This window comes from Microtus pennsylvanicus, chromosome X, assembly GCF_037038515.1.
Source record: "Microtus pennsylvanicus isolate mMicPen1 chromosome X, mMicPen1.hap1, whole genome shotgun sequence".
NCBI classification, from domain to species: Eukaryota; Metazoa; Chordata; class Mammalia; order Rodentia; family Cricetidae; genus Microtus; species Microtus pennsylvanicus.
Window position 1 is genome coordinate 3,972,936 of NC_134601.1, and position 13,818 is coordinate 3,986,753.

Sequence of the window (13,818 nt, forward strand, 5' to 3'; positions counted from 1 at the left end):
AAAGGTACCAAGCTATGTGGCTAACACAGACAAAAATTATAGTCTAATGTAAGTTATAAGAGTTACTAAGAAGCCTGAGATACTAGGCCAATCAGTTTATAACTAATGTAGACCTCTATGCGATTTCTTTGGGACTTAATGACTGCGGGAACCAGGCAGGACGAAACCTCAGTCAACAGTGCTGGAACTAGCTCTGTAGACCAGGCTAGCTTCAAACTCACAGAGATCCTTCTGCCTCTGCCTCTCAAGTGCTGGGATTAAAAACGTGTGCCACCACTGCAGGGCAAGAACTTGTTCCCTTCGACCCCCACATATGTGGTTGTACTCTAATCTCCACATATGCAAGCTTGCGCACGCGCACACACACACACATGTAAACAATAGTATTGAGATATACATTAGGTCTCAAACTTAAGTTGGCTGGAGGACCAACATAAATTTCTGGGTTCATTCTTAAGATGTTGTGATTGGGTAGGAATGGGAAGTGTTTGGAAAATCTGAATTTCTAACCATGTCTTAGCCAATGCTAATGGTTCACTATTACAATTTTAAGCCTTGAGATAGCTACCCAATTATTCTGAACTGACTGCCTGCTCTTTAGAATGACCAGCTGAGTCAGGCGGTGGTGGTGCTGCCTTTAATCCCAGCACTTGAGAGGCAAAGACAGGTGGGTCTCTGAATTCAAGGCCAGCCTGGTCTACAGAGTGAGTTCTAGGACAGTCAGGGCTGTTACATAGAGAAACCCTGTCTTGAAAAAAAAAACAAGCAAACAACAGTTGGTAAAGAATGAAACCAGTCACAAGAAGCTACATATTATGTAACTCTAATCAGAACTAGTACTTAGGGCTGATGAAGTTTGGGGAAATGGGGAGGTATAATAGCTAAAGAATTCCTTTGGGAGGAGTGAAATGTTCTGAAATTAGAGACTGTGATGGTTGGATAATATGTTATAAACATACTCTATACAACAGGATTGTAGCCTTTAAAATGGATGAATTTCTGGGCTGGGGATTAACTCAGTCCTGCTATTTGCCTTGTGTGCCTAAGGCCCTGGATTCAATTCCTAGAACAGCAAAGCAATTTTAAAAAATTAAAAGGATAGATTTTTATGGTCTGTGCATTCTGTCAATAAAAACCCTCACCAGGTAATAGCCAACCCAATCTAGTAACTGGCACTATAATTGTGTCTGCTGCGTTTTCTTGTAGCATTACCTGAAGTGACTATGATAGTCAAGAAATTTAGAAAACAGCCTCAGGTGATAAGGAACAACTAAAGGTTTCCTCGGTGTATTAAAAAATATGCCCCCCCACTATGGAAGTTCCTCAATACATTAAAAATAGTACTGTCGTATGACTCAGCCGTCACTCCTGCGCATATAGTCAAAGGACTCTGTTCAGTCACAGAAATGCTTGAGTACCCATGTTTATAACAACCTGCGTTATTTGCAATGGCAAGGGAATAGGAATGGCCAAGTAACCCATCAACAGAAGAGAGGCTAATGAAAATGTGGCATATGTACACAATGAGATATTATTCAACCATAAAGAAAAAAATAAGCTTATGAAATTTGCGGGGAAATGAATGGATCTGGAAAGGGAGATGACCTAGACTCACAAAGACAAATTCCATATTCTCTCTCATAGGCAGATCTTAATTTTGTTTTATTTCTTGACTATTGCACACTTTTGAACAGCGCAATTTGATTATATTCACTCCATTACCCTCTGTTATGCCTCTTCTTTTCCCTATGAAACCCTTCTCACCTACCCCGACTCTTGGTGGTTACATTAGAAAGTGGCATCCTATCCTCCAGTAACCATTAACGGTTGCTAGCCCCTCACCACTGGATGGAGCTTCTTAGGCATCTTCTGTACTTTGATGGAAAATGGGCAGACCCTAACCTTCAGTGTTTCTATCTACGTAAATAAGAGGTCGCAAGAGGGTATAGATTATTAAACTAGATGGAGGCCATGCAAGGGGAACAAGAGTGATGGGGAGAGTGAGAAGGGCAAAAGGAACCTGAGACATGAAAGTGGAACTGTTATTGGGAGGGAGAAGGGTAGGGAGAAAGGGGGAAGGACACAGCTAAAATAAGTTTTGCTTGAAAAATGCCATCATGAAACCTAATTCTCTGTACGCTAATAAAATAAAATAAAACAAACGCTATTTCCTGAAATGTTTGGGTGTCTTATTAGAGCACATTTAATTTAATCAGAATCTTCATTTATTGTGTTTGTCAAGCAGCAATTAACTGTTCACATGTCTGATCTGCTTTAAACAGTAAGAAATGGTCTGCCTACTTGGTTTTTATGCTTTGTGTTGTGAGGATTTTATTTGTCTGTTTGTTTTGAGATAGGGCCTCACACTATAGCCCTCTCTGGCCTGGAACTTGCAACGCAAACCAGGGTAACCTGGAACTTTGTGGTGAGTAACCTGCTCTGTCTCCTCGGTGCTGGAATTAAAGGTCTGCAATCTCCATACTCAGCTAAGAGTTGTAAACTGCATTTGATATTAGGTCTAGTTATGGATCCATAGTCCTTGTGGTTAGCAGATGGGAATTTATGTGCAATGCGCATGTCTAAATGCTGTCTCATTGTTTGCCCCATTCTATTCCTTTTCCCTTAATACCCGTGGAGCACATTCCTGACATTTAAATCATTTTCTTGGCCTTATCCAATATCAACATCTGTTGACACTATGGAATGTGCATTTTCACACATTTTTTGATACAGATGCATAAAAATTGAACACCAAATGTCTCTTCTATCTCTTTCCACATAAAATGGTGAATACTTTTTATCTCAGTCCTACCTTATCCTAGCTAACAACTAAATGATACTTCTTTTTCATGTATAAAATATAATTTATAGCATGCCTTCTTTTGAAAAACTTAAGTTGTAATCCACCTTTCTCCCATTTTTTGCCTTTGGAATACAGATATAAACATTAAAAAACAAAACTATGAATGTACTAAGAGAAACTATTTAATGCATTTATGACACCAAATTAGGGAGAGCTTTTAACTTCTGACAAGAAATTCAGAAGCCATAATGAATATGAGAACCAAACTTAATGGGAGAAAAATTAAAAATTGTTGCTGGCATTATAAACAAAGTTAAAACATGTATTAATAAATTGGATTAGATCGTTACAACATACAGGAACAATAGTGTTACTGTATAACAAGCTCATGGAAAATATTTTTAAAATTCAAACTTCAATGGGAAAATGAATAAAGGATATGGATTACTTTACAGGAAATGAAATAGAAGTAGCCCATAAACTTATGCAAGCTGTTTGGCTACACTAATTAAATAAATACAAATTAAAATAACGATGTAGCAACTTGGACTTTGCATATTAGCTTTGAAAAAATTAAAAATAATTAATGGTACCTTGTTTGGGCTTAATTGTGGGAAGAGAGTTCAGACGCTGTCACTCCAATGAATTTGATACATCAAAAGGAGAATTTTGGAGCCAGGTGTGAATCTTGTAAGCTTCAAAACTTCCTGAGACTTATTACTTTATTTTCTGATCCTTTGTGAGCCTCCTTCCAAAAGGGAACGTTTCTATTTGTAGAATATAGCTATATAACGTTTCCAAGACTTTAGCCTAAATGAGTAAGTCAGTCAAGATATTGGAGGCTCCATTATTCAAGGGTGGGGAAGTTTTGTATTAACTTCTCTCAGGGAAAATGTAAACCAACGTCTATATACTCACCTCAGATAGAGAACAAACTAATAGCTCCATGTGGATCTATCTGGGTGAAACGCTGTTCACTGAATTTGCTACAGAGTGTGCATGATTTCCTAAACAGTCACATTGAGTCTCTCCCTACTATAGGTGACAATTTCCCCAATGGCCATGTAGATGGCGCCTTCCCTTCAGTTAACCTTGTACACTGTACACCCTAGCACCCCCTGAGACCTTAAGATCATGAGCAGCTTGGGCAGAATTATAGTCAACTGGGAGGGAGGTGTAGGAACACACGACTGGAATCTCCAATGGGGGTCTAATGACTCTCCTGTTCCTCTCTCAGGTCTGACTTAGTAGAATGTCACTAGGCCTGATCTCGAGGGTCGCTTGTGAGTAGGGCAGCTACTCTGATTAAGATGGCAGTGGCCCTTACAGTCCCTAGGATAATGTCCCAGAACAGAAGGCTGCATCAGCAATAGTGAGGGGTGTGGATTCAAAACGCATGCTCTAGCTCTTAAAGACTCAGTTTGTTTTTTTAAAAGGAAACTTTAAACAACTCAAACGGTTTAAGACCAGGCTGGCCTCAAACTCAGAGATTTGCCTGCCTCTGCCTCCTGAGTGCTGGGACTAAAGGCGTGTGCCACCATTGCCCCACTAGGTTTATCTTTTTGTATGGGAAATAGAGTGAGTTGATACAGGGTCTCTCATGTAGCTCAGGCTGGCCTCACACTCACTATGTAGCTTAGACTGATCTTTCTGTATCTCCTGAGTGCTGGGGTTCCAGGCACATATAATACATAGTATATATAATATATAATCACACACAGTTTAGTGCATAGTAGGCATGATCAGCTGAGCCAGGGTGCCTTTGCTTGCATGTTTCCTTAACTGAAAGTAGATTCTTCTCTCAGACAAACATCCCAACCACAGTTTTCTCTTCCTTTCGCTCCTCTCAGCCTTCCTGTATCTCTCCTTTCCCTCAGACCTATTTCCTGTTTCCCTTCAGAAAACAGCAGGCCTCCAAGAGACAATAAGAAAACAAGATATAATGAGACAAGGCAAAAGCCCTCTTATTAAGGCTTGACAAAGCAACCCAATAGAAGGAAAACAGGCCAGAGAGAGTCAGAGACACACCTGTTCCTACTGTTAGGAGTCCCACAAGAAGACCAAGCTAACAGCCATAACGTACAGAGAACCTGGTTCAGACCCATGCAGGCCCTGTGCCTGCTGCTTCAGTCTCTGTGAGCCCATGTGAGCCTTGCTTAGTTGATTCAGTGGGGCATGTTCTCCTGGTGTCCTCCATCCTCTCTGGCCCCTACAATTGTTCCTCCCTTTCTTCCATGGGGTTCCCATATCTCTGAGGGGAGGGACCCAATGGAGACCTCCAGTTCACACTTTCTCCACATTATGTCTATGAGTCTCTGTACCCGCTCCCATCCATTGCTGGGGGAAGTCTCTCTGATGACAACTGGACAAGGCACTGATTTATGAGTGCAGCAGAATAGCATTAGGAATCATTTCATTGACTACTTTGCCAGTCATGTTTGGTTTTACCCTAGCTCTAGGTCTCTGGGCTATCCAGTCTCCCGCACCCGGCCATCCAGGCCATGTGCAGTATGGGCGCCCTCTCAAGGCATGGGCCTCAAGTTAAACCAAACATTGGCTGACCACTCCCACAAGTTCTGTGCCACCATCTCCCAGGTCGAGGGTTTTGTGGCTGGGACGCTATCCAGGTTTCTCTTTCCATAGCCTGCAGAGTATCTTCTTACACGAAAGAGACCAGAACATAGGGGTGAAGGCTCCATGCGGGTACCAGCTTGACATCTGTACATTCAATGAGCTGTGAGGATGTTGTCCTTGGCATTTGGGCCCCACTGTTAGTTTTCAGAGAGCAACCCTATGTCCCAGCATCAGCCTGGGTTTAGTGATCTCCGTGGGACCCCCTCAGCCAATAAATCAACCAAATGCAACCCAGTCTCTCCAATGGAAGCCGTGCGTAGCTACAAAATAGTGCTAGTTCAGATTCTGTATCCTCCATTCCTAGGAGTCCTCATTAGGGTCACCTTCATAGATTCCAGAAAGTTCCCACTGCACTAGGTTTCCACACTGCCCCCCATGTCCCCCAATTTCAACTGTCTCTCCCTGCACTCTCTCCTCCAAGTCCCTCATCTGACCTCTCTTACTCCCATCCCCACCTGCCCACAGTCCAGCGACAAAATCTATACTATTTCCCCTCACCAGGGAGGGCCATGCATCTCCCCTAGAGCCCTCTTACCTAACTTCCCCTAGTCTGTGGATTGTAGCTTGATTATTATTTGCTTAACCACTAATATCCACTTATGAGTGAGTACACACCATGTTTGTCTTTCTGGGTCTGGGTTACCTCACTCGGGATGATTTTTTTCTAGCTCCATCCATTTGCCTTCAGATTTCATGATGTCATTGTTTTTAACATCTGATTAGTACTCCATTGTGTAAATGTACCATATTTTCTTTAACCGTTCTTTGATTGAGGGACATCCAGGGTCAGGGTTTTTATACTCTGGCTTTTGCCTGATCCCTGGATTTAATCTCCCATCTAGTCTTTGACTCACCTCGATTTCAAGGTATGTTAAGTGCACAGACGTTTAGTAAACACACTAGCTTCTCTACAAGCAAAGCTCAAGTTAGGGATTTGGCTTTTAAAAATTTGCTACAGAAGAGCCTTCAGGAAGAATGGGGTAAAGGGAGAAGAATAGGGCAGGGGAGAGAGCTGAGCAAGAATGTAGGTCTCAGCTGAATGTCAAAAGCAGATTAACACCACAAGAGCAAAGGGGCCTGGCTAGGCTGTCATTGCCTTCAGGTTGGGTGGGAGGATGTAGCAGGTTGCTGATGTAATGATGCTTAATGATCTCCCTGCAAGGCAGTTACCAGTCCTCCGAGCAATTTTCCAGAGAAGGGGATTCAGGACACCTTCCCAGCAGCTGTGGGAGGGCGGGTCCCCTGGTTAGGAAAGGAAGGGGCAATTTCATAGCCTAAGACCTTGACTCCTCCTACTATTTCTTTCTTCCTGGGAGATGTTTATCTCTTTGGTCTGTTCCTAATTCTTCTTTGTCTTAGGACAAGTTCAGGTACCACTTCTTTCAGAGGCTTTGCATGAAAATGGTCAACTAAGTCCTACCTTCATGTGCCCCATTTGGTTGGAAGTGTCATCTCAGCCCCTAACATCCTTGTCAAAAAAAAAGTCTGGGATGTTTGGTTGAAAGTGTCACTCCAGCCCCTGACATCCATTTTGGAATGTTGGTTGGGAAGTTCCATTTCAAGCTCCCTCCCCTGGGATTTGCCACAGTCCAGACTCCACCTCCAAGAAAGCCTGCCAAATAGCGACCCCTCCCCAGAGAGGGTCAAGACCACTCCCACAGGCTATTTAAACTGTCCCCCAGAGTCCAAACATGTGGTCTCTCTCTAGTTCTCCACCCCCTTTCATGGTTTCCTGGTCTTCCTGGGGCGGAGGGGGGACGGGGGCCTGAAGGTTTGATTTGGTCTGATTTGGATTATTGTGTGGGCAGAGAGGTTTGTTGGGCCTGAAAAACTTATTACCCCTCAGTATGTATTTATGTACCCCTTCCAACATTTACCATTTGATCTGGAAAATGATCTGCCCAGCCTTCTCCCGTGGAGTAGGAGCTTCCCAAGACATGAATCATGTCCTGTTTGCCCCTTACCCTGAGCATGTAGCACATGCCAAGGAGAGCAGTCCTAAAGAAATATCTGATGAACCAAACACAAAGTAAGTAACTTCCTGGGTGGCCATGGAAAGACAAGCAACTCTATTGCCAAATGCACTTCTGTCTCCAAGTGACAAGTGAGAAAACGGAAAGACTACATTTGAGACAAAGTAAGTGACTTGTGACAAACTGGCCAAGTCATAATTCTGTTCTTGTCCCATTTAAAGCACATACCATGCACTTTAACATAACAAGGAGTCAGAGCTGTTGATCTTTAGAGTAGCCACAAGGAAGAGAAAAGAATGATAAAAGAAGCAAAGTGAGCCGGGCGGTGGTGGCGCACGCCTTTAATCCCAGCACTTGTGAGGCAGAGCCAGGCGGATCTCTGTGAGTTCGAGGCCATCATGGTCTACAAGAGCTAGTTCCAGGACAGGCTCCAAAGCAACACAGAGAAACCCTGTCTCGAAAAGCCAAAAAAAAAAAAAAGAAAAGAAAGAGAAAGAAAGGAAGAGGAGGAGGAGGAGGAAGAAGAGGAGGAGGAGGAAGAGGAGGAGGAGGAGGAGGAGGAGGAGGAGGAGGAGGAGGAGGAGGAGGAGGAGAAGGAGGAGGAGGAGGAGGAGGAAGAGGAGAAAAGTGAGCCAGGTGGTGGGGCACACCTTTAATCCCAGCACTTGGGAGGCGGAGACAGGCCTGTGAGTTTGAGGCCAGCCTGGTCTACAGAGTGAGTTCCAGAACAGGCTCCAAAGCTATAGAGAAACCCTGTCTCAAAAAAACCACAGTGATTAGTGGAAATACTTTGGTGTAAGAGTTGGTTAAGAACTTTTCACACCAGTGATTTTTTTTCCCCCAGAAGTTAAAGAGGAAAGCAACGCTGTGTCAGCACCAGGAGCTCAAAAACAGCAATCAGAGGCAGGGCCTTTGGAAGGTGGTCACAGAATGAATGAATGAATGAATTCATCTATGAATTCATAGCATACTTAGCCTTAGGGGAAGGACTTGGTTATAACGCCCCCCCCAAACACTTCTGCTTCCTGTCCACCACGTGACGAGGCTTTTCCTCGCTACATCCTCCACCATCATGTACTGCCTCCACAGGCTTAAACCCGAGTAGACCGAGGAGCCCCGGATGTACCAGGTGGGACAGAAACCTCAGTCAGCGCCCAGACTGACACCTGTAACCACTAACCAAATGAATGTTTCCTCCTTGTGAGTGCGTTTCTTCCACACATTTTGCCACAACAACGCAAATCTGTCCCAGCAGCTTTGTCTCTTATGAGGCGATGCGAACAAATGTGTATTCACCTCTGACAGCGTACCAGCGGCAGACCAAAGGTAGAACTCTATCCAGATCCGGCATAGTGAACCAGTGAAGCCATTAGGGCTCCTTAGAACAGTGTGGACACACACAAAGGCAGCTGCATCACCAGAGAAGCCTGCTCCAGTGTGTGTGACATTCTTTGAGCTCTCTGCATGACTTGCACGTAACTCAACTGGTCAGAGATCAGCTGTTCAGAAACCAGAGGACAGAAGACGTTCCTCTGCCAGCAAGCATTGCTAGTTGTAAAACTTTGGGGCGGGGTGCTTTGTGAATCTCCAGAATCTGTGGTTCCCAAGCCTCATCAGCATCTTTTCAGTCTCCCAACTCTCCCTAGGAGGGAATGTTTCATGCTGAGTATATTGCTGCCCAGCACTCAACACTCCAAGGATGCAGCTTTCTCGGGTGGTTACCCATGCTGGGGTGGCCTATTGGTGTCTCGTGTTTCTTTAAGTAACTCCTCACTGAGACTTCTGTAAGGAACCTGATAAACTCGCTGGGTCACTAAGACTTGGGTGGGCTCATTTCTTTGGCCTGTTGCCAGAACCTTATCTGGGGTGAGTGGACTTTTGGTTCATATCTCTCCAGGAAATGTCATCCAGCAGAGGCTCACTAAAGCAGGGGGGCGGGGGGAGGAGAGTGAGCGACAGAAAGGAGATGAAATTGAAAAATATCTAAAAGGCAAACATCTGGCAGGATTTGATAGCCTTGTGCACCAGGGGCAAGAAAGAACCGAAAGAAAGTTCTGGGTTTCTGGAAGCAGGAAAGCCCAAGGCTGTCTGGGCCAGGCCTTCCCACCAGGACTTAGACTGCCAGGTGTACCCTGGTGCCACCACCCCCAGAGTAGGATTCTTTACCCTTCTGTGTTCCTGTCCCTACGGACCACAGGGGGCATGCTGCCACTGCCTCTGGGTCTGAGCTAGAAAGAGAATGCCACAGCAGGTAGGAAGAGGCAAGATGGAGATTTCAAGGGTTTTGCCCAGGGGCTCCTACACCATACTTGTGACAGGAAGTTACCCAAGTGGCAGAACCCGCTGGGAAGCTTGTGTCGGGACTGCACTGGGCCAGCTTTCATCACCAGCTATTTTTATTTTTAGCCTATGCCACATCTTAGAGCAATGAGGTCTATAAATGTCCATACAGCTTGCCATGCCTGGGCCCCAGGCAGAAGGGAGTAGCTAAAAAGGGATTATGCTAGGCCTTGTCATGGGCTCTTAAATGCACTTGATCAGCAAATGCCTGGATCTTGCTTCAAATTTCCAGGCTTCCCTTCACCATCCCCAGCCAGCTTCCCATCGGGTTTCAGAAAAGAGGGTCCTAGGGGAAGGAGTAGATGGACAGGTGTCTGCAAGCAAGTGAAACCAAAGCCAGGTCCCAGTGGCCTACAGCTCCAGGGCCTGTTACTCTGACTTTCCTGGACTACTTCTCTTTGGAGCTTCTTGGGCTGCATTTTGACTCTTCTCGGCTATTTGTCCTATTGCTATTATTAAAGAGAAGGGACACTTGGGTTCTGAGAGAGACAGCTAGCTAATCAGCTTAGGGGCCTCAAGTCTCCTCACCTTTACCTAAGAGGAAGGACAGGCCTTATCCGACAGGACTACGGAACTGAGCTAAAATACCCAGACGTGGAGGGCAAGTGCCTTGACTTGCGTGTGCTTAGGAGATGGAGCACTTTCCACCAGTTTGATCCTGCCAGGCGCTTTATTCATTGTCTGAATCTTATCTTTACACTTTACTATTCTAACTCGTTTCCCGGTTATTTCTACTTAATTGGCTAACAGAGAACTCAAACACACCTTGCCCACCTCACACAGACTAGCCCTCTCTACCTTACTCAGCTTTTCCTACAGTTTTTATCTCCAACTAATAAACGAGATCTCCTTGTTTTATACTATCTGGCCCCAAAGGCTTTGACCTGTTTTATCTGTCGATGAATGTCTATCTAAGTTGTAAAACAATTCAGGGAGGGGGCCCTGGAGAGATTGCTCGGTGGTTATGAACATTTGCTGCTCTTTCAGAGGACCTGCTTCTAATTTTCGGCACCCAAGTGGTGGCTCACAACTGTCTGTAACTCCAGTTCCTGGGGGATCCAATGCTCTCTTCTGGCCTCCTTGGGCACCAGGCACTCACATGGTGCAAGCATACATGCAGGCAAAACACCCACTCACATTAAATAAATTAACAAATAAATAAACACCCCAATGCTGGGCACATAGATGCTGCTAAATGTTTGCTGAATAAATCCATTTATTGCCTTAGTCCCCACTTTAGCCCATTTGTTCCTATTGCCCAAGCCAAACTACTGTTTGTCCTTCATCCCAAGTTTTTTTTTCACACCCACGTTCGATCCAGAGTTAAGACTTTATCATATTCTCCTGCTCCAGTGCACCCGGCACCCACTCGCTCCTCTCTAATCCTTAGTCATAAATCTATTGCACCTACATTACAGAAGTAATGCTTAAGTCTCCTGGATCCCGCTTCTGTTCCCATACAGCTCAGTCACCATACTGCAAATATAATGATATTACCAAACCATAATCCGCGGATCACTCTTCAGTAGGCCCTTCACGCCTCTAGGACAGCAGTCAACTCCTAACCAGGCCAGCTAAGCCCTCCCTACCTCACCTAGGTCCTGCTTAGTTTTCCAAGTTCATTTCTACTTCCTTTCTCCCTGCTCCCTCAATCCAGGCTCCCCTACTCTGTAGCCACACAGAACTCTCGTGTTTTCTAGAAGTCCATTAGAGTCTCTCGTACCATCTTACTCCTCTCCCCTTTTCTACCTGGAATCCTATCCTTCCCTTCTCTGCCTCCAGTGACCTTCCTTCATGGTCTATGTTCATGTCAGTGACAAAGTCAGATTCTTCAGAAAACCTCTGCTCCCCACTGCCACTTCTAGAGTATAGGCTCCTCCTCAGTGCTTCTAGAACATTCTGTACTTCTTCTCATACAGCACTTGCTATAAAAGTGCATCTGTGCTTTTGCTTATTCCTCCACTAGAATGTAAGCTTTATAAAGACACGGGCTATATCTATTCTTGCTTTTATTGAATCTGTACATAGTATAAACTTTTTATTATTTTTCCAGTACTGGCAACTGAACCCAGTGTCTACTGCATGGTAGTTCTCGATTACTGAACTATATTCCCAGCCCATTTTGTGTTTACATAATTTTGAAAAAGGCTCTCATTAAGTTACACAGGCAAACTTAAAACTCTTTCTGTAGACCTACAAGGCCTTGTATGTGCGGTCATCTGCCTCAGACTCCCAAGTAGCTGGAATTACAGACCTGAACCATTAGATCCAGCTATAAAACCTTTTATAAATATTAATTCATAAATCTCATATGAGGTGCTATTATGATTAGCATTAAATAGATGATGAAGCTGGAACAGACCAAGGTCAGATAACACACCCAAAGCCACATATTCCAAAAAGTTGGAATAATAACTCAAAAATCCAAGCTCTTATAGCTACAGTTCTTCCATTGCCTTTCATATAGAAGGCCCATTCAAGAAATTTTAAGTAAAACAAAAAAATAATGACTACGTGAAAAAGATAACAGAAATAACACAGTTGTGTGTGGGGGCAGTGGGAAGAAAAGATGTAGGACAGAATAAGGGAGACAGATTATGTTTATGTGTCAACCATGGCAGAAAACCAAACAAACAACTTAGTCAATAGCACAGGATGACGGTAGAAGAAACGGAAGGTGATGGATCGGGAGATATCTCAATGGTATAGTACTGCCCCCGCATTTACTACTATGTCTACTCACTAGTACAACCCCAAAGTACATTCACGAGCCAGGGAGAGGGGAGGGGAGCTCAGAAAGGCAACGGGAAAATAGTAATGTCACCAATGTAGGACAAACCACTGGACTTGTTCAGAAACAGGCCCCTGAGGACAGCTAAGCAGTTTCCCATGGAGTTCTAGAGAAAGGAAGCAGACACTATGGGCTTAAGGAATGTGAGGATATAGAGAAAGCATGTAGGGAGACTTTATTCCTCTCTGAGCCATGAAAAGCAGACTTTGGAGAGGCGAAGTCAAATCTTCCCAAGATGTGATGACTAGGGCATGCTTAATGGCGTGGAAAGTGAGAGGTGAAACAGGCTTATACTGGACCAAGCCAACACTTCCAGGGGGCAGCACACATACTGTGCCCAAGCTCATAAAATGTAAGTGTGCCACGGGTCAGCTAGCTTTTCCGTAAAGGGAACAAGCAGTATTGAGTCAGGAATTCCTTCCTAGGACACATCTGGTGGTACCAGACATGAGCCAGGAAGATCTAGAATGAGGACGTATGAGAGCCTATTAGCAACTAAAGAGCACACAATGGACGGAGATGTGAGGAAATAGGAAATGATTTTCAAGAGCGCACGAGTTCAAAGAGCACGAGAAGACTGAGAAGACTGGACGGGCAATACAGTTCTCAGAGACACAATGGAAAAGATCCGTTTACTTTCCGGAAGGCTGGCAATTAAAACAAACCTGAAATTGGTAAAATAGTAAATATTTGACAGAGGAAGATAACCAGTGTGCTATAGACTCCTCAGAACGACTTTGTAAGGGACAGAAGGCCAGCTGCCAAGGTGACAATTGAAGGGTTTGGTCTGCAGACACCTTACTGGGGCCCAAATGCACAAGGTTCTAGATCATAAGGACACCCCCTTCAGGTGGAGGGTGGAGGGGAGAAGATAGTGATACAGGGCTGGATGGCCCTAGGAAAGGATATGGCAATAGTGCCCAAGCACGTGAGAAGACAAAGAAAGAATGAAAACCAAGAGGAATTTGATAATTTATTTTAAAACAAGCATTTATTGAGCAAGTACTTTGCACCAGGTGGCAGTCTTAGGCTTTGAGTGTTCTCAAAATGTTTATGCTCTGACAGGAGGGACAAGTCCATCCTAGGCACTTAAAGTGCAGCCTAGGAGTGGATGGCCTGTAGCAAGGAAAGATGCGGAAAGGACCTCTAGGGGCTTAGCACTGATGTGCTGCACAGAGGTCTGCACAGCAATAGGGTTCATACTGAGAAAGCCAGTTGGGGTTTTGGCTTCTCAAATCTGAGTAAGTACATCCACCCACTAAGCTGCTACTGTTCAT